The sequence below is a fragment of the Passer montanus genome, unplaced genomic scaffold, assembly GCF_014805655.1.
Source record: "Passer montanus isolate IOZ18808 unplaced genomic scaffold, ASM1480565v1 scaffold6, whole genome shotgun sequence".
Classification (NCBI taxonomy): domain Eukaryota; kingdom Metazoa; phylum Chordata; class Aves; order Passeriformes; family Passeridae; genus Passer; species Passer montanus.
Window position 1 is genome coordinate 1,720,137 of NW_024371037.1, and position 21,509 is coordinate 1,741,645.

Below are 21,509 nucleotides of genomic sequence, written 5' to 3' on the forward strand. Positions count from 1 at the left end.
TTCAGATGCCTCCATCCCTAGCATATGGAGTCTGCACATCCAGTTGCCACCTAGAGCTTAGTTCTGAAATCCACCAAGCTTGCAACAAATACATCTACCTGGTGTGGTGCTGCTTTTGTAGGAGACCTTTTTCAGTCCTTATTCAACTTTGAGTCCTAAGATTTTTTTCAAATGTATGGTGTTTTGTGGGGACTACTACACTTACTAGGAGCAGCCTGAGAGGAGAAGGATCCCTTGTCTCTAGCAGTCCTTCCTCAGGAATTCATCTGACTGCAAATTCATAACTTTTTCTCCTTCTGCTTGGATGTTTCAAACCTAAGACCAGGGTAGAGTTCTGGTTCATAACCAGTACTGTGGAGAGGTGGAGATGTGTACTTCTGAAGCCACATGGACTCTACACAAAAAATTTAAAAAAAATTTTTGAAGCAGGAATTACAGAGTGACTTACCTTTATTTTGCTTTACTGCAGGATTATGAATGAGAAATCAAGTGAAAAAAAAAAAATATATATATATTCCTCCCAAGTTAGAAAAGGCCCTCTGGGCTGCTTTATTTTGTCTCATCTCATGTGTACTAGCAGAATGGAATGATGTTAACTGAAAGAGGTCAGCATATGCTCCAGCTAATCATGGGTGTCAGTAGAGCTCTTGTAATGCTGTTATAAAGTACTTTGATATCTGAAAGATGTGTTCTCTCTGTTTCTCTGTAGGCCATGTAAGCTGAATCAGTTCAGAATATGTGTTTAAACAATTCTTATTCCTTCCTACAACTAAGCAGAGTTAGGGTACAGATTAATTATGCTTTACTTCACAATTTAACGTTGTGTCCTAAGTAATTTATTTCTTTCAAAATAGATTATTTAAAAGCAAGTGACAAGGGCAAGATTGTTCTCTTCCACATAAATCCCTTTAATTGCTCCCATAACATATAAAGCATGTATTGAATTTTGTATTAAAGAGCAAGCAGAATACATCTGAATATTTAAGTAACTTACAATATCAGGGGTATACACATAGCATTTGTTTTTATGAACATTATCTGTTTATTTTGTGAACCACTATGTGTAGATACAGTACTTAAGTCTGACAAAGAAAAGTCTGCATTTCACCCTAGCAGTTTCTTTCCTGCAATTAACAAACAACCCCCAGAATTATATAAAATATAGTTTAGATCGGCTCTTAATTGAGTTATGAAACTGTAGTATCTTTTTACTACCTGATGCAGCTGGGGGAGGAGTCTGAAATTCATTACATTTTTGGACTGAAGGCTACTTTTCTTTGCATGTTGTTGGGTTGGGATTTTTTATTTTTAGCTTGAATAAGATGGATAGATTCAAATGGCAATCCTCAGAACACTTACTAGCCCAAAGGCATGTTTCCTACTGAAATGAACTCATGTTCAGCAATAGCCTTAAATTTCAAAAATCTCAAATAAAGCAATTTAAATACAGGGCATTTGTGTATAAATCAATGTATCTTTATTTATTTATTTATTGTTCACAATACCTTTTCCTGAGTATTGCCTCAGTTACTTGCTGTACAAACCTATATAGGTAACTGTACAGATGTGCAGGTTGTCTTACTTCTCAAACCTGTGTTTAATTAATGCATAAATTTGTGCTCAAAATGTTTCATTTCATTTGTTTGCCTAGGCTATGCATTATAATAGTTAAACCCCAAAGTAATCTTTAGAATGTAATTAAATGACATATGTTTAGGAAAATATGATTCCATTATTTGAAAATGTTCAAGATAAATTACTTTCATTGACAAAAAACCTAAAAATTCAATCTGAACATAATCATCCTAGGGAATGGATTTATGTGATGGAAAAGTAAGAAAAGGAAATTTGTTCAAGATAAATTAAGGAGCAGGAGCTCAAAATAAATGCATTAGAGGCCTTCAGAGCCCAGCCGCTAGATTTACCAGAGAAAAGTAAATAACAAATAAAAAAAAAAAAGACAAAAATGGTGACTACATCCTATCCAAAGACTGTAAGACTGTAATCATGCATTTTTGAAACAGAATTATAAACCAAAATGACTACTCAATGCTGCTGGGAAGATTTATTTTCAGTTCAGTAGAATTTTTAAAGTACTGTTTTTGTTAGTCAAAAGTGACTGACATATAAATGCAACAAGTATTGAAGAAGGTCAAGAAAATATAAACTATATATTTACAAAGATATGATTAATACTGAAGCACACACATATGTTTTCAGATGAATTAAATCTGTCCCTCAAGGGATGGGATTTTTAGGTTTGTAATTTTTTTTTTTTTATTTTAGTGAAGTGACACTAACACGAGACAGAATCAGTCATTATTTCCTGTAATAATCCTCAAAATCTGTTGCAAATCTTTAAGAAACATGGAGAAAGATAAAGTTTTCAGTATATTCTTGTCTAGTGTATTGCCCAGAAAAGAAGACTAGGGTTATTGGTTACCTGCTGCTAAATGATCTTATTGTTGAGACTCATCTTATTTTCTGTGTTCAGGGAATACATAAAGTGTACTCACTTAGTGCTTTCATGAAAACTGTAGGTGTCTCCTCAAGATAATAATAAGTGAATTTGTCATAATATAATAAATAGAAGATCAAGATTTCTTCTAAGTCCTTGATTTAAAGCTTCATTCTATAAAAACCTTTGAAGGATAATAGTGATGGGATTAGCCCCATTTAGGATAGATTTGAAATATAATTTTTTATGTAAGAATGGCTAATATGCATACATTATTAAACTGCTGTTGGGGAAAAGAAAAAAGAAAAAAAAACACAAAAGAGGTGACTGATGTGAAATTTTATATGCCTTATGTCTCATAAAACAGTAAAGTATTTGTGAGATTTGTACTCTCTATGTGACTTTTGAATACATTTGGAGAGCAGTACTCAGTGAGATGCATACTAGCATATGTGGTTTTATGGCAAGCATGTAGCTGGATTTGCAGCTGCAATGCCTTTCAAGCATTTTACAAAATTTAATTTTGTTTTAGTGCTTGTTTTTTCTGAAAAGTATTTGGGATAGTTTTTGTGGATGAAAGAGCTGTTCATTGATGATATTGACAGCTTTAAAGGCTGTCATTCTATAGCACAACTTTTTTTTAAATAGTAGTTTGTTTGCTATAATGAAGTGATCCTGGACAGCATTTAGGAAGTGCAAAACACATATGGGCTATCTCACTCCGATGTGAAATTGGTTGTGTAAGTCATCATACCATGTATTTTGCATATTTTTTCCTACATGGGGTGTGTATAAATGTTGCTACATCATCAGTCCTTTGCCTAAGGAATTTCCTCAACATCAGCAAATTCCTGAAACTGAGCACCAGATTTAATAATTCAGCAATATAATGTTGTGTGTTATTATTTCATGGCAAAGGGATTGCCTGATTTTATATCAAATTCTGCAAAACCTGACCCATATTCTGAATAAACTTTTTGTGGTAGGCCTACACTTTTTGTGTACTGGGTCTTTGCAGAGAATTTTGTAGAGTACAGTGAGAAATTAGTCCAAACAGCCTGGAAATTTCTGGTTTAAGTTCCTAAGTTCTTCAGTAGAGCTGTTTCAGTGTCACAGATGAAAGGTAAATATGTTTCTTGCTTTCCATTTCACAATTAGTGGAACAGACAATTCGAGGAGTCAGTTTTCTTACTTCTTTGCCTGCACTTGTACAGCATTGTGAATAATTAGGGTAACAGTATGTGGTTTGAACTACTGTGCCAAACTGTCATGTACCTTGTTTCATTGTTACCTAGGGACAGCAAAGTCTTCTGAAAAGCAGAGTATCGGTGGTGTGCACTGATGTTAGGAAGGACAACTGATCTTTCTTAATTAAATTAGTGTAACAAAGTCACATTAGGGGCTGCTTATATTTCCATGTAATATAGTCACTGCCTTATCTGTACCTGATTTCTCCAAGGAGTGTCGCAAATTCACTTACTGTTCCTTAATGTTATATTTTACATTTGGATCTGTGATTTAGATGACAAATGTGAAAAAGCACATGTTGCCAGAGAAATTTCAAGAGACAAGCTGTGAAGTCTAAAGAACACAGGTTATTCCAGCTAAGGTTGGCAGCGGCTTCTGCTTAAAAGTTTTTCTTCTAGCATGTGGTCTTCAAACTTATACCTGCAGAATATAGGTTAGCATTTGACTGATACAGATTTTTATTTTCTGGCTTATTACGCAGAGGTGGAACTATTATTTTCACTCTTCGTCTTCCGGTCAGGCACTGGAACAGTAGAGAGTAGTCCAAACAGTTGCAGAACAAGGTCACATTCAAATTCCACCATTTTGGTGATCTTTTCAAACTCTGTTTATGGGGACATGTAAATTAGTACCATAGAAGGATCTGTTAAAAATTAAACTAAACCATTTGTGTTGGAGGTGTGAATCGCTCAACACTGAATTTGGATTAGTTTATGTGAGCAGACAGTAGTATCATACTGGGTCTCACAGTTCTTCCTGAAGTCAGTGGAAAGATCCTGCTGTGTTCCCGAGCAATACTGTGGAACATTCTGGTCTCTGAATTCTTATTCACCAAAGCTCGTTATATGACATCTGATTTGATTGTTCTCTCATAAGCATGTGTCTTTGTGCTGTATCTTGCACAAATTAGTTCCTTAGCTTTGTGTAGCTAACTAAGAGTTAGCAACACAAGTTTATTGCAAACATCTCTCATGTGATTGGTATTGACACATTGGTGCAATACTAGTTGAAATTCAGACTGATGTCATTCGTGGCTCTTGACAAAAAGACAACATGACAAATAAGACCACATGTCTGAAGTGTATTAAAAGGGAGAAAAATGTTTTTGTTGATGCATTAGTTTATTTTACAGGCAGAATAGATGTCTAAATTTCAGTGGAGCAGTGATGTATGTTTTAGAAAAACACACTATCTTCCTAAAACATTAAAAAAACCCTCAACATAAGAGCAGTAAAAAACCACCAAAACTTCTCAGCTAAAATCAAAAGAAACTTTTCAGACACTAACAATCATCAGCTGCCTCTAAAGACTGATAAGTTTACTTATAGTGATACTAAATTACTGTTCTTTTGTCTTAATACATAATTTCTGAAGTCAGCATAAAAAAAAAATGGAACTAAGTACTGCAGATGAAAGGAATAATGCCTCATTGAGCCAATTTCTATTAGCTTTGTTTAAGCAGCTTCAGTGAGATTGAGAGTAGCAAGTGCAAAATTCTGAATAAAATTTGTTTCTTGCTTCCTCAGTAAGGTACAAGGCAAAATGTAGACATTATTACATTTTCATTTGAGCTACACCTCCAAGGACATTTCTTCAAATCCTCATTAAACTCATTCAGAGTTATTTCCTTTTTAACCAAGGTCAGGATGGTTGTCTTGCAAATCTTTGGACACTGTGAATGGGAATTCATAAATCCTGACATTGGGAAGCAAGGTTGCTCTTGTCCTACATTTAATGAGGAAAAGAAGTAAGACGAAAAAAAAAAAAGAGCAGGCTTTTTTGCCTGATGGTGCTAAAAGTATAATCTAACTTCACTGTAATTGAAAAAAAATGATTTTTTTTAAGCAGGTCACAATGCACTGATGATGTCTCATGTAATATTCACCATTTATATTTCCAGTAAATTTTTATGTTGCTTGCAATCACTTGTCAGCTTTCCTTTTCCATGGTCTGTTTAGTCTGTTAGCCCACCAGTTAAAATATATCCTGAATAACTTCTACATTAAAAATCAGAACAGTTGATAGAATGGTTTCTTTAGGAGACATATGTCTCATGAGAAGAGAATGGTTTGGTTTTTTTCATAGCTGTCAAAAATAAATCAGATTGTGAACCCTATGGGACAATTGTGCTTTATTTTTTCTGCTTTTGTTTACTTTTTATTTGTTTGGCTTTGTTTTCTTTTGGTAATACATTAAACTTCTTGTCAGGAAACCTGTTGTTTTTAATTAAGAAGAAATTATTTGAATTAAGCAGCCAGTATGAACATTTTGAAGATGACCCTGGAACTTGCGGTGGTTTTATAACAGTGAAATTCTGTTTTTAAATTAATAATAAAAAATCATAATGTGAGCTGGTATGGTCTAATAATTCAATATTGCTGACCAACTGCTACTAGTGAATGGTTGTTTTCAGGAAAGACAGAACAGTCACAGCAAGAAAGTATTGAACAAATATACTGGTATCAGTCCTTGGCTGACAGTTCAATGTATTTGCTACACTACAGTGTAGATGTAATCATCCTAGCTCCCTTTTCCATAATGACATACAGGTAGTGACATTAGTCTGTCTCACTGTGTGTTGTGTTCCTTTGTTATTGCTGCTTAGAAGATTTTCATGTTTCAAATGATGGGCCGATTTTTTTTTTCATATTCAAGGGTTTGGGTTTTGGTTTTTTTTTCTGATTGAAGTGAATAACTAATGAAACCTTATCCTTAAAAGTACAGTAAGAATGCTTACGGGGAAGGTGCTGGATTGTTTGCTGCTACTTAAGTACAGCACAGAATTTGACTTGTCTTCTGGAAAATTGTTTTAGGTCCTGTTCTTTAGATGGCATTGTAGTTAATGGAATATTTTTTTTCTTTAAAAGATTTCTTTTAGCTATTCCAAGGATATTTCTGCATCTTCCTGGGAACCTGCAAAGTTCATCTCCTATCTCCTTCTCTTATTAATCTGTTTGCTGTCTGCAGATTTCAATGCAGTGTATCAATTGCTCTTTTTACTTAGTTGAGAGAGATGGTGTTGCATGTTGCCTGAAAAGGATGTAGGTGATATTTTTTTCTGTCTCTTTCTTAATTTTCATTATGTTGACTGCTCAGTAACATTTTAGCAGCAGGAAGAGTTAGTGTAAGAGAAAAGGCATCTTCATATCAGTGACAGGCACTGTAGAGCCAGTCCTCTGCAGATCTCTGTCACACTTACCTCTGGACATTAAGGAATGGCTACATGCCTTCAGTCAGCAAAACTGCAAATGCTTTCCCATATTGGAGAGTAGAGTATTAAATAGGTTCTTTATGGTGTTTTGTTTGTCATAAGAGTATCTTTTTGATTTAATTAAAACTATTGTAGTGATCATACAACATCAATTGCAGCACAAAATGAGTGAAAAGCGGATAGTTTTGTGCAGCAATTTGTGAATTCAAAGGAGTCTGGCATACTGAGCAGAAGAAGTCAGCCCAACTTCTTTAAGTGGACTAGGCAGATTTTCCCAAAACTCTTAGATATTTTAATATGAGAAGGGAGTAATATAAAATAGAAGTTTTTTGACACCAGTGTCACTCCACTTTAATAGTTGCTACCCAGTTGCAGAGTTTGCTTGTTCTTAATGGGTTTACGTATAACTCATTAACTTTACTGTAGGTTGTTTAGGGTACCAATTAGGCTTTAAGGTATTCAGGACCCTCTAGAACCCAGTGGCTGCAAAGCCAAAGCAGATTCAAGGAGCTGGTGATACAGAACTGCATATGGGCTCTTGTCAAGATAAGTGATGCACAGCAAAAAATTAAAAAAAAAAATCCAAACGAGCAGAAAAGAAACCAAACAAAAGCCCCATTATGGAGTTACAAACTGTATACACTTTAACATCAGAATTTTTTTAGTACCAGTAATGTTAGAGTTCTATATAATGCCATTATAAGCCAGTTATACCTTTCCCATACACAGGCATTTGTTGATTTGGTTTTTTTTTTTGGTTTTTTTTTTTTTGGGTTGTGGGGGGAGGGTGTGGAAGAAGGGGACAGGCATTTGTTGATTTGTTTTGGAGTTTTTTTTGGTTTTTTTTTTTGGGTTGTGGGGGGAGGGTGTGGAAGAAGGGGGTGGAACCAAACCCACAATGACAGAAAAAAACCCAACCCTGATGATCTTAAATACATAATAAACATACACACAGCAATCATGGGATTCCAAGGGAGGGTGCGCAAGGAAGAAATGTCAGAATGTTTATCATACAGCTGTGCCAAAAGTAAAGGCTGAATGAATGAGATGGAGATTAAAGGCAGTAGTTCTGAGCCTGTATTCAATCACTGCAGTCACTCTGTTTGCCTCCTGCATGCTGATGAAGTGTCATGAATGGTCCCATGTACTTTCATTCCAATATATTTCAGGCAGTAGTGATTATTGCTTGTACTCAGCTAAAGCTTGAAATAACTGGCAAACCCTTGCTTAGCAACAGAAGGGCTCATCTTCTCTCCCTTGGGACTGCTAACTCAAAAATGTGCTACTTCTTTTAAAAGTGAAAGTTAGAAGGGGTAGATGCTTTATATTTACTTTTTCCCATGATAATTTAAAGGAGAAACCCCAGACTAAAGCCAGAAAATTACTTTGTTCCATAAATTATTATTGACTAGTTTATGAAGTCTGAATCCAATTTCCTTTATAACACATTAAACTGTCCTGTAGTTGGACCATTTTTATACAGGTATAGCTTTTATACATGCTAAGAGAATAGAATCACTTTACTTCCTTTAAACAAAAGATCTTGTAGTGTATTTTGGAAAGTTCTTTGGAAGTCATTGATGCAGCATTAAATCATTTAATGTTTGTTCTTATTTTTAATGTTTAGACAAGAGTTTGTATTTTCCAGTGATCTCAATCTTAAAAGGAAAATGACTGTGCATTTGTTAAATAAATGACAAAATGCAGAACATGGTTTGAGTTGTAGATTTTCAGCAAGTGCATGGAAGAATTCATTAAAAAATACAGCAGCATTATTCTAGTGTGAATTATATGCTGCTCTGTAGGTTTCTATTTTTGGTTACCACAAGATGGCAAAGCAATGAGCACACAAATGCAAGGACGAGTGAGTTTCATAATAATGCATTCTGCATTCACACTTTATGCACATCAAGAGAGAATCCAAGCACAGCAGGGGTGACAATCACTACAACAGTCTTTTGAAATCAAAGTACTTCCTCAAGAATGTCTTTCCAGCACTAATTACACTCTTCTGTTGTGTTTCTTGTATTGTGCAAACTAAAATGTTTACATTGTCATTGGATACAGCCCCATCACTGGAAAAATGGAAGGTAAAATTGATCAGATTATTAAATAGATTTGTTTTCTTTTATGTTTTGCTGGTTCTACTTTGTGTTTAGGGCTTAAATATCAAAATCTGTTTCCTTTGTCACCAAGGGACTTTGGCAAAGATTCTAATTTTTCACCAACTCCAGGGAAGTCTCTTTACTTGAAAGTTGTTGCAATGTGTAAAGGATTGGTTGCCTAGACAGCTTGAGAGTTTTCTCTTTTTTACTGTTTCTTTTTTTTTTTCCCCAGTTGCATACTGATCATGCAGTAACTATTATCAGTGGATTTTATAATATGAGGGAGGCAAAAGAACTTGAGACATGGCTTATCCCAGGACAGGATAGGGTGGGATATGCATCTGTGTTTGTGTGTAAAGCCATGAAATTTATGTATGTAAGAAATGTATATACAAAATCTCAGCAACCACCATACAACTCTGTAGGAGAGAATACAAGATATGAGTTATGTAATGTTTTAAAGAAAGGAGAAAGGCTGCTTAGGTTTTATAACATTTGCCTGACAATGCATAAGTTTATATGAAGGGTTAAGCAACAAATACAGTCTTGACTTTTATTTTTATCTTTACTGCTAGGCCTGGTGAAAAACCTAATTAGTAGGAAGTGGAAAAGGGAACCATTAAATGCCATTTTCCATGGCATTCTGGAAAAGCTGGTGACCCACAGGTAGCTCCTTTACTGGGTTAAGAGCTGTCTGGATGGCTGGTCCCAGGCAATGGTGGTGAATGGCATTGCATCCAGGGGGCAGCTTATCACTAGTGGTGTCTCCCAGAGATCTGTTTGGGCCAGCTCTGTCCAGTGTCTTTATTGATGATCTGGATGATGGGATCAAGTGTAAATTCACAGAGGACACCAAGCTGAGTGGGACTATCTATTTGCTGAGAGGTAGGAAGGTTCTACAGAGGGATCTGGACAGACTAAATCTGGATCTGTGCATCTCTAAATTTTTGGAGAGTACACTGCTACATTTTCTAGGTATTCATGATTTATATTCTGCATTATGCATACAGATACTACATATATACAGTATTTAGATCATTGATACATGTAGTTCTGTATTCTCTTAAGGATTTTAGCATTTCAGAAATACTGTATTTGTATACTTTACTCTTATTAAGTCTTTGAATCTATTACTGCATTTTCTTCTCCAATAGTGACCAGCTTCATATGATTGAAGATACCAGAAAGCAGGTATTCATTGTAATAACTTTGGAATACACTTATCTCAATAGATAAGTTGTGTTACAGAAAATTGATACTAATATCTGAAATTGGGAAGCAGTAGCAAAAGAAACTGTCTACTAGAATAGATGTGGTGTGTCTAAGATGTTTTAAAGACTAAAATGTCAACAGCTGTGCATACAAGAGTATAGATACTGTGTGTACTTGTTTATACCCGCAGTGTATGCTAGTGTATTCTGTTCTGGGACATTATTATAATCATTTAATCACAGAATGATTTAAGTTGGAATGGGTGCCTAGAGGTTATCTAGTAAAAAAAAAAAAAAAAAAAAAAAAAAAAAAAAAAAAAAAAAAGACAATAGAGTTGTCATACAGTGCATAGCTAAGTGCACCGCTGAACAATTGTGCCTCTGGTTTTACCTGCACCTCTGCCTCCTGATCTTGGGGCACCTTCTGAGCTGCTGCATGACTTGTGGTACATACAAAGTCATTCATTTGACATATGTCCTTGGTTAGAATGACAGTTATTTAAGATGTAACACAAATTTACTAAAGGACTGGTGCTGGGAGTGTGGAAACTTATGCTGCTTTTTTTTTTTTTTTTTTTTTTTTTTTTTTTTTTTTTGGTCCATGTAGTTAGTGATAAAACGTCCATTGATTTTATTGGGAATGGGATTAGTCATTGTGAAAAGATTCATGTTGTACAGAAAATATACTACTGTTTTCACTTAAGACTAGGGAAGGATTGTTCTTTAATTCATTAGGTTTTAGCAGATTAGAAGAACTGAATTTTGATAAATACCGCATCCTTATGGCTTCAGCTTTGGGCTACTGAGAGTTTGATGCTGGTGTAGTTTCACTGCAAACAGTGTTCTATAATCCTGTTAATGACAGCAAAATGGTTAGCTAGTACAGAAGATATATGACAACCTCAGAAATGGAATCCTTGTCTTTTGATTGCCACTTCTGTTTAGAACCAAGACTATGTAATCATTATTTAATACATTCCTTAAGTTAAATGATAAAAAACAGAGTCACTGCTTTCTGTATATAAATAGGCTCATGTCTCGCGCAATGTGGTTTTGATGTTCTCTTTATTACAAAATTAGTGTCCCTCTGCTGTTGTCCACCTCATATCAGACCAAAATATCCATGTTTATGCATCAACATATACACAAATAATGTGATGCATAGTTACAGCTGTGATTAATCATTCAGTTCACTACACTTACTTGCCCCTTAGGTAATACATACTTGTGTTGGCCTATATTCTGTAGAGATAGCCTGCCCAATCTTTGATCTGAACGATTGGATTTGTCTTAGTGTCGTAATCTCTCTCTCTTTAGCTGTTGCTGTATAAATTCTGATTACCTATACCTTATTAAAATAACTTTATTTTATTTGAACCTAATACATTTTGGATTTGAGGCATTTAGATAAAAGGTTATATTGCCTTTCAGAAACACTTTTTTAATGAAATATTATTGCTAGCTTTTCTGTTCTTGTTCGTATCAGCTTATCCTCAGTTTTCATTCGGGTTTCTATATTGCCATTGGGAAAATTAAAATAAGAAGGGCAGGCCATAAGTGATCAACATGACTATGTATATCTCATATATGTACATTAGTTGCTTGATATCATTCAAGTTTTATTACATCTGGTGAGTGCAAACATTCATTCAATAAATCTTGCTTTACTGCTGTGTTACTCATCCCTGTGGGATCATTCTCCTCTCTGTGAGTTTTATACTTTCTCCTGCTTACATGCCATTACCACGGGAGCACAATATCAGTACCACTAATCTAAACAACTGAAATATATTCACCAATAGGAAGGCAGAAAATGCTAATGCTTCTCCATTATGTTAACTGTTTTCCTTCAGCTTTTCCTCTGTTTGAGAAGCAGCATTTAGTTGCACTCAGTGCTCTTTACCTTGAGAGTTTTCAGAAAATACTGGTCGGTGCTACTTCAGTGTGACCCATGGAGTTGATCAAATCTCACATCTTAGCATTTCTTATTAGAGTCTTAGCTGATGAAATATGGAATATAGTCTATAATGGTTTCTGATGCACTTAATCTCAAATTTAAGAGGAAAATTTAGTGTCATCCACCAGACACACTCAGAACACTGAAACATGGTCTGCAGTCAGCACTGTGGTGTTAAAGCTCTAGCAGGCAGATGGGAACAAGCAATGCAAAGTATAGTCAGCACCAGACTCAGACCTGGCTTTTTTATTTTTGCACTGCCTTAGAAATAAGTGGGAATTCTTACACGGTAGTTTCTGCTATGAATTCTTTCTCTGGGCTGGACTTAAAGTTGTATTTTTTAAAGTAAAGATATTGCACCATTAACTATGGTATGATAAAGAGCAGGCTTAATGATCCACTCTGTGTTATTAGTATAACAGTATTGTGTGAGGAACCATGGAAAATTGCTTATATCTTATGGTCAACATCAGAAGCAATGCCTTCAATGGATAATCTTCACTCCCTTCTGTGAAGAATACCTGTATGTGTACATGTGTGTAGATTTATGCAAGTTTGCTTGTGTTTAGAAAACTGAACTACAGTCTATTCTACATCTTAGAAAACATATTTTATGATGGTACACCATGAGTAATAGCAAATTCAGTTCATCAAAATGCTGAGCAAAATGGTGTCAGGCTTCATTTTTGTTCCTTTTTATTGAGGACCTTGAACTAAGGAAGTATTATTTATTAGGCATTCATTGGGAAATTGATGGCATAATTTAACTTTTTATTAGCTAGTAAAACTGATAAGCAGTACATAAAAAGATGGACCTTGCTTTAGAGGGAATAATAATACTAATAAAGATTCAGTTAAAGTTTTTTAAAAGGTCATCAGTGTATAAAGACTTTGTGACATTGTCTTCTATGATATGAACACATATCATACCATATAATTTTTGCTTCTGTTGATAGATTTATTTGTGTTTATTTTGCAGCCACTAAGTCCAGAAAAAATGAATTTGTACAGTTAAAATATTTTAAAATATTAAATATTAAAATAATTAAAATATTTTCAGGTTTTCAGTAACTCGAGATTAATTCTGCACCTAGTGTGAATATACATGATGTACTTTCTTTAAGCAGGACTCCCTCTATATGTTGTAGAGTTGAAATAATAGAGTTGCGAGTGTGCAATGGTTGAACACTTAGTTGTGTAAATGGAAGGTATTGTTCCTGGTTAGTGGGACACAGGAGGAGATATTGTGTATGTCTCTAATCTTGAGTCCTTTACTGATTGGTAAAGGTGGGTGGGATGACAGTCGTCCTCGTTAACTTCTCTCTCTTTGGGTAGCCTTGGATACATGAGCAACTTAAAAACTCTCTTTCTGACACCCTCCTCTGAGTTGTGCAGAAGAGAATCTTATCCCATAAATGGTTATATTCTTGGAGGACTAGAAATAAGGATATAAAAATCATGGATTTTATCCATGAAAACTTTTCATTTCGGCATGCACCTGTTTCATAAGTCATTTTGAGCAAAACAGATAAAAATGGAAAATGCAGCAGTGAAGCTGGCCCAGATAGAAAATCACTCCTCCAAGTCTGCAGAACATCTGAGAATAATAGCCAGCATACTCCTGCTTCTCTGTCATACTTGCGTAAAACCTTGTTCCCAAACCTTTCAAATGAAAGCCATCACTCAAATTAATCAGTTAAGGAGCCTGGTCTGAAGTTCACTCCTTCTGTTTGGACCTGAACTTTTTCATTAGCCTAACAGAAAGGATGTATTTCTTTTACATACTATATCTGTCTTTTTAACTCTAACCTTGGTGCTGTGCCTGCAGTAGTGGGGCTTGTGTGCTGCATGTAGCCATGGGCTCAGCACAGCCTCTGAATGAGGGCCTTCCTTGAGCCCTGCTCCATTCAATCCTGAATTCCTGCAGTTACTTCTTGAGCCCTGCTCCACTGCTCTGGTGGGATCAGGGACAACAGTGGGAGCAAAGCAAGAAGAAACAGCAGACACAGCAGGTATGAGCTGTTCTGCTCTGGTCCTGATGATGTGCTTGATTTGAGCACTCATGCTAGCATCCAGATTAGCTGAACACATGCCCCATAAACTTCCTTTATGATCACTGCAGACACACTAAAAGAGATGCAAATTCTCCCTGTTTGGATTCATCCATAATACTTCTAATTAATGTCATATATTTTCAGTGGGACTACTTCTTCTCAGGTATAGTAAGACATTAAAAATTGTTGAAATTTGTTTTCTTCTTGGATACAGATACTGTTCTACTTCAGAGCTGCTTTTTTTTTTTTTTCTCATTTCCTCTTTTCTTTTTTTCCCAGTGTTTACTTTTGCTGTGTTCCTGAGATAAGTTTATATTTCTGTGTGGTTATGTGTGAGCTGTTGTACCTATATGTTCACAGCAAGTGCAGCATAACCAAGTCTTGAGAGAATTTATTTTAAATGGAGAATGTTTATGGACTTCTTCCGTAAACAAAAAAGATGGCAAAATAATTGCCTTAGCTACTAGAACATTTTGTCTGCTATGTAGTGACTTCAGGGTAAGCCTGCCATCTAGATTACCAAAAAAACAACTGCATTTCCATGCCATTACTAGAAAGAAATTGTTTTAAGGTTTTTCGTCGTAGTCTTTTGTGAATTTAAGGTTTTTTGTCATAGTCTTTTGTGAAAAGGGAAGAGTAATGTTACAGGCAGTAGTGAAAATAAACAGCCTTATTTTAAAGAAATCATTTAGACCTACTTAACAGGAGAGTAGGTTATTTACTGTGATAATATTTGTCCTACAAAAATGACAGAAAATTTTCATAATTTGAATTTTTTTTCATACATAGGTATGAGTTAGCATATGGCATGTTAATAAGGCTGGATAGTGTTAGGTAGTTGTTGTCTTTAGCTGCCTAGTTTGGCCTTCAGGTTCTGAAAACTGCTACAGGCATGGAATAATGACACAGTTCTTTTTGCATGGGGTATAACTTTGTTCCTGGTGGATGGTGGTTAGACTTTGGGGTTATTGTTTCTGCAGTTTAAGGACTGACACATACCAATGGAATTCAATAAAACAAAATTTCAGTATGTTAGTTCTTTCTATATGGCCCTTAATTGACCAAATATTACCCAAAACCTGCTGTTGAACTCAGAATCTTGCTTGTATCATATTTTGATACAAGTAGGATGGGTATTTGTATGATGACTTTTTAAAGGCTGTTCATTTGTAAGTAGTTTTCAAATCCTGCTAGAATAGCAATCAGGTAATCCTAGAGTAATGGTTTGATAGTAGAAAAGAAAGCCTGAGAAGTTAAAAACACTGTTTACCTGAGCAGCTACATTATATCTACTTCTGATATATGACTTTATCTGCATGTTCTTTCAAACTGATTTCATGCTCCCTGCAGTGACATATTTTGCTAACACAACAGACTTGTTCCTTCCTGACATACAGCTTCTGGCTCCAACAAATGTCAGTAGCTTTTTAGACAAACCTGTGCTTTTTATTCCTGTCTTTCTCAAGAGGAATATCAGCATCCCTCCAATAACATTTTTTCCCCTATGGCTATCCTGTTTGTTTTATAAACAGACTAGGTTTATTTTACATGTAGAGACTGGTAAAGACATGGAAGGATTTTATTTTTTTACTTTTTTTTTTGCTTTTTCATTTTAATTTTCTTTTGCCTTTTTTTTTCTTTTTTTTTTTTTTTTTTTTTTTTTTAACATCTTCTACTATTTTTAGGAAAGTAATACTACCTGGCTTATGCAAATAAGCAAAGCTTTGTTCAATCCTGAGTTCCTGCAGTTATTTCCTTTTTGTAACCAATCGAAGCCTCCAGAAGCAATTATCCAACCCCTTGGAGCTGCAGGTCCTCCTTGGAGCAGCTCTGTGGAGCTGAGATTTGCAGTTCACACTGACTTACACAGAGGCAGAAATTAGTTAAAGAAAAAAGACTCAAACACCTTATTTCTACATATGCAGTATGAAATATTTTTTAAAGTAATAAAGGAGGAAAAATTGGTTAGAACTAGGTTCCTATGTACAAATGACTTGTTTCCACATTTATTCATACATCCTTGACTTTTTGATCTTTTTCTGGTCTGGAATTTCCCTTTGTGTACTAATTCTGATTGAGAATTCCATTTGGAATCTGAAATCTTGCAGTTTGTTTTTACTGCAGTTGGGTTTTACATTTATTTTTTTGTCTTTTGTGTTTTTAATAGTCAGATATGTGGGAGATTATTCTTAATTATACAACAAAACATTAAGCAATTACATGCAATAGCAGTATCAGGTGCAATAAGTTAGGGCATTACTCTTATCTGGGAAAAAAATGAAATCTCAAAATGGGCCCTGAATGTATCTTGAATCTCTACAGACTTGATTTTCTTTCCTGTGCAACTACTTGGAAGACTAGGATCTATCTTAATTAAAATTTACTGCTTATTTCAGAATGGAGGAGCTGAAAACTATTTTCCTAATGTCTGTGCTGTTTATGTGCTTGAGATGGCTAAGTGGTAGTCTGAAAATTGCAGTAAGATTAGTAATTACTAGGGGGACATAATGTACTGTTTCATTGCAGTGGAACTCTGAAAAATATGTAAACTAAGTGTTTAAAGGAGAAGGCATTAATCATATTTTTCTCATTATTCATAAATATTACCTAATTAAGTTCTACAGGGATTTTTTTTTTCATAAAATGGGCACACAAGCCACACCTTTTAAGACACATATTCTTCTTTAATACCACTAAAATTTAAAATCACTCCTTTTAAGACTGAGAAGCTACAAAGGTCACATTGTAATGTTGACTCTCATCAAGTATGACTCTGAACCTGTAATGAAGTAAATGTAAGGAATCTTTGGAAAAAAACTGTATTGCTTTTTACCCTACTGGACACCTGTGGGTTACGCCAGTAGATTAGGATTATCCAAATTAATTATTTTTTTGTTTCAGTAACATTAGTCTCGTCTTCTGCTGACAACATAATCATACCCTCAAGAAAAACCGGTAGAGACTGTTTTAAAGAGGTTGTCTAATTCTCCTAGCATGAAGAATTGTTTTGTGTAGCCTTGTTACTTAAACAGACACAACATTTGTTTCAATGAAATTAATATAAGGTCCAAAATAATATATGAACCATCTTGGAAACAAATGTTTCTAATGTCACTGACTTTGAAAAGAGGAAAGGGAAATAACTTATTTCCTTAAATGTAATCTATTGAAAAATTGAAATGCCTTTGTATCACATAAATTAACAATGGAAACAATATTCTTATTTGTTAGTTATTCTCAAATGCTGCTGATTGATTTGAAAAACTTTTCCCCATACTTGCTGTGCCAATTCTACTCTAATTTACTTTATTACTTTATTTTAAATACATTTTTCCCCCCAGAAACATTGTAGAAGCTGTTGTTTCTTATTTAATGCTAGTTGGATTTTCACAAATTCTACTATTGCAGTTTAAACATGAATGTAGTTCTTTGAGGCAAACCAATTCCTTGCAAAATCTCCCTCATTATGAACTAAAGTTTAAAAAGAAAAGGTAATTGGACTGTCTGGAATTGGATCATGTCCAGTGTAAGAGATCTTTCAGGACATTTTCTTTGAGGAAGCAAGCATATATGACAAAAAATTGAGTTCCCCTTACCCATATGCTTTTTATATTTTAAATTGAATTATTTTTAAGTATTTGTTACTCAGGTTAATGTCAAAATGCAGATAATGAGTGACACTAAGTACTTCAGTTCCCCCTTACTTCTGTAGGAATTGTTGATCCTCAGCTCTGCTCAGGAGTTGGCATGGCTCTGTTGTCAGAAAAACTTCAATATTGTAATAGAAAACTACTGAATGTATTCCTATGATCTGATTTTGAAACAACTCCTGCATTGTGTTCACTGACAAAAGCATATCTGAATCCAGCCAAGAATTTTAATACCATCTAACTTAATGCATTTTAAACTAAAAGAGCTTGTGTTGCTAGGCATCAAATTGGTGATGCATGGAAAAATTGTTCACTGAAACTATAATATAAGCCTGCATGTACAAATCACAAGTAGGTTTTCTGGATGAACATGAAATCTAAACCCCTGGAAAAGTCTGTATATTTAGATCAAGACTTACTTTCACTATACCTGCAGATTCCATTAGTTCATAATTTGATTTTGTTTCTTTAAATGGATTAAAGGTAAAACCTTCAGCTTTGCAATAAGCATAAATTTTTAAAAAATCTGTAACTTGATTGCTGTAGTTAATGTGGATTATTTAGATTTTTATTTCCCATTGAATAACAGAAATATTTTTAGCCACAGAAAATTAAAATATTATCCCAAGTACCCTCCATGTAATACAAATATATCCATCATTTAAGGCTTTTAACTATTGCAGAAAATATAGATCTTTCAAAATCTTTGTTCTTTCAACAATAACATTTAGTTTACAGAAGAGTCTTAGTGGTAAACATGAATAATGCCTTTTGTTTTTGAGCTTTTCATGATTCCTACACTTCCATGTAAGTCTTGCAAAGAGCAGTTTGAGGACTGATCACAAGCAGACCTCATTTAGAAAAAGACCCAGAAAAGTGATGTATACAGCAGTTACTGTAAACATTTTCAAGATACAAGCCAAGAGCACAGTCTTGTTTTACTTAAAATTCTAAAAGTTGTTCATTTTTTTATTTTTGTTTACTCTGATTGCATTTTTTTATTCAGAATCCTGTGTTTTTTCCCTTTTTCTGAAATAATTCCATATAGAAGCATTTGTGTTTGTGATGGGAGAGAGTGGAGAGAAATCTACTGGCATTTTAAGAATGCAGTGCTACACTATAAAAGAGCATTAAAGAACTGAAACTTTTCTCTGTTTAGTAACCAGATGGTGACAACACAAAATCAAACAAATTGCCAGTGAGGTCTTAATTATTGGATTAAAATTATAAAATAAATATTTAATATATTTGCATATACATATCTATATAATAACAGTAAGAACAACAAAAAAAATCTACTAATTATCTTGGAAAGCTCCAGTTTTATGATACTTCTGAAATAATCATCATGTTTGGTTTATAAAACAGTAAAAATTTTCTTGGAAGAAAACTTTTAGACAAAGCTAGTATGACTCTATTCTTTAATGATGCTTTTAATTTTTTCCACCAAGATTATTTTGTTTAGGTTAGAGGGAGATGAGTTGCTTTGTATGTTGCAAGTACATAAAGAAAATATAATGAAAGTGTGGAGCCTTTATGACTGTTCATGGACTGTGGCACCTAATCTCTCAGCTGGAAAACCTCCAGTGAAACTTCAGCCATTCTGCCTTGAGATTTCTTCTCTGGCTTTAGGAGTGAAGTGGAGCATGTTCAGAGGCTCACCAAGGAACAGCCTTTTTTCATTAACATCTCTGAAAGAGGTCACTGTGTTAACTTCCCTGAAAATGAAAGGTATCCTAATTTTTGCAATTCAGTACTTGCAAAAAGCATATTCATTTAGTTCTATTACTTTGTACCTTATATTTCTAGATTAAATTAAAAAGCCAATGTAGCACACGTCATCTAAGTGCACTCCTGTAGACTTATCTTCTACCTAATGAAAGACAGAGAGGACATGTTTTACACAGGATGACTCTTTCTCTGGAGATGGCCTTCCATAACCTTAACTAAAACATTTCATGCTTTACAGCCATCTAAAACCAAGTAGCACTGGGTGTATTCTCTGCTACAGTGTTCAAAATGCTTGCAATCTTTGCAGCCTGTGACACAATCAGGAGCAAATATTTATGTCATATATGTAAGAGCTCTTGTAGCTCTACAACAGCTTACAATTTTCTTCTGCTATAGAAAAAAAGAAAAGCAACAGACAAAATTGTATAGCAATTGCTCTTGTGTATGTATCCTAGATTTCATAAATAAAAAAATTCATAAAGAAAATTAGGTCACTATGCCTGGAAGAAATTATCATTTCTAAAAACCAGAGCAGAACTAAAATTCTACAGGTTCAAAAGCAGAAAATACCATTAGCTGTTCTTATTGATACTCATTGCTTGCAGTCTCTGGAAAACTCATTGCCTTCACAAATTATTTTGACGTAGAGCTTCATTGTTTTTATTCTCTGAGTGTAGTCATTATTTGCCTTCACTGTGCTGTAAGTCTGGTTCCTTTCCTCTGAAATGAGAGTTTATACAATTATTTGCCTACATTGTATGATTTATCATAGCTTTTAATGAAAGAAATAGTAGAGAGTATGGAAACCTGTACACTTACATGCCTTATTTGTGCTTCCACTTTTTTGTGGCCTAAGGCATCAGGATCTAAATACACTTCTGATTATCCTTTTTTTTTTTTACATGATCTACCAAGACAGCTATATTCCTTAGGAGCAATACATCTCCTACAATCCTGAATGAAACATATTAGCAAATGATTTGGTTTTTTTTTTTTTTTTTTTTTCCAGTTCCACATGTTTGAGTGTAGCTGGATCTGCCTTGTCTTTTTCTAGAAAATTATGTGCTACTATCTTTCTTGCTAAAGCTTTGCATCTAATCCAGTGTTTTTGAATGAACAAAATAAAAAAGCAGCATATAACAGAGTAAAAGTCCTCTAATTAATATGTTTATCCTCAGATGTTTTTACTAACAGACTGGGTGGAAAAGAGTAGAAACGCAGGACTGACCATAGCTCATGAGTCTAGTTGCCAGCAGCCATTAAATACCGGGGTGATAATGTTCACTACTGTGAATATAATATATGTGTTTATAAGTGTAAGCCTAATGTATATTATTTACATATATCATATATTTGCATGAATTTGTAGTACCTTGTTCCATACCCATCCTTGAGATCTTTGTTTTTGCCATTTTGTAATTCACTTCAGTGTAAGAGTCACAGAAACATAAAATTCAGGTGCCTTAGCAGAGAACGAGACACAATGCTGGTGACAGTCTGCAATATTTTGCTGTTCCACACAACAAGCATTTTAAGAGAAAGAGAGGAATGCTATGCTTCTGAGAAGAATAGACTGGGTAAACTTGTATTCTGAATGAAAAAAAGAAAGGAGTACAGAAAAATAGCATTGCACCTTTTGACTTAAAGTCCATTCATATATATTTCAGGTTGACTTGGTTTTATTTTTTTAGTTTTGATATTAAAATAGAATTTTTGCTTTTTTCTCTTTTTATTTCTTCAGCATAAAATGATTTAGTGTCAATGTTATTTAAACTGCATTTTTTTCTAAAAACAATAAGAATTTTTTCTTGGTTTTTTGTTTTTGGTTTTGTTTTGTTTTTTGTTTTAATAAAAACTAAAACATGGAAAGCTTGTGATTTGCAG

At 34.4% G+C, this 21,509-nt stretch overlaps 1 protein-coding gene across 6 annotated transcripts in view; it reads left to right on the plus strand.

Annotated features, from left to right (window-relative positions):
- Nucleotides 1–21,509, plus strand: part of TAFA5 (TAFA chemokine like family member 5) — a 398,792-nt gene that overhangs the window by 200,584 nt on the left and 176,699 nt on the right. The gene's annotated exons all lie outside the window — the stretch shown is intronic.